The following is a 549-nucleotide window of genomic DNA, read 5'->3' on the forward strand; positions in this document are numbered from 1 at the left end:
GTAACAAAATTTAGTCACTAATGGTATTAACAATGAGTTTTCATCAGCCATGCAACGAAGAATTCTGCATACCAGATATTACTGTAAAGTTTTTGTTAAAAAATATTCTAAGTTGTTTGATATCAATAAATAAAATATGAAATGTAAAACGATTGCCAGACAGCACACACACTGTGTCCATACTATCACTCTGCCCTGACTGATATGATTTTACATTTCATGTTTTATTTATTGCTTTATTCAAAACAAACGTACATCGTCATTTTTAAGTTATTTACTCCATCCATCCCTTCTTATAGCTCCATACTCTAGAACAAACAAACAAACAAAACAAAACAAACAAACAAACAAACAACGAGGAAACGTTCGAGACTAAAGCTCTTTGTGCTCTAAATGTGGCATGTGTATGCCGACACACGGTCACTCAACAAAGCCGAACTCGCCGAGTTCCGTGCCATTCACGATGCACCGTTGTTACGTTTGACTGCGAGGCGTGTATCCCCCTGATTCTTGCCCAATGTCAATACAGGAAGTGACGTTTCACACAAT

Source organism: Ptychodera flava, chromosome 6, assembly GCF_041260155.1.
Source record: "Ptychodera flava strain L36383 chromosome 6, AS_Pfla_20210202, whole genome shotgun sequence".
Taxonomy (NCBI): Eukaryota; Metazoa; Hemichordata; class Enteropneusta; family Ptychoderidae; genus Ptychodera; species Ptychodera flava.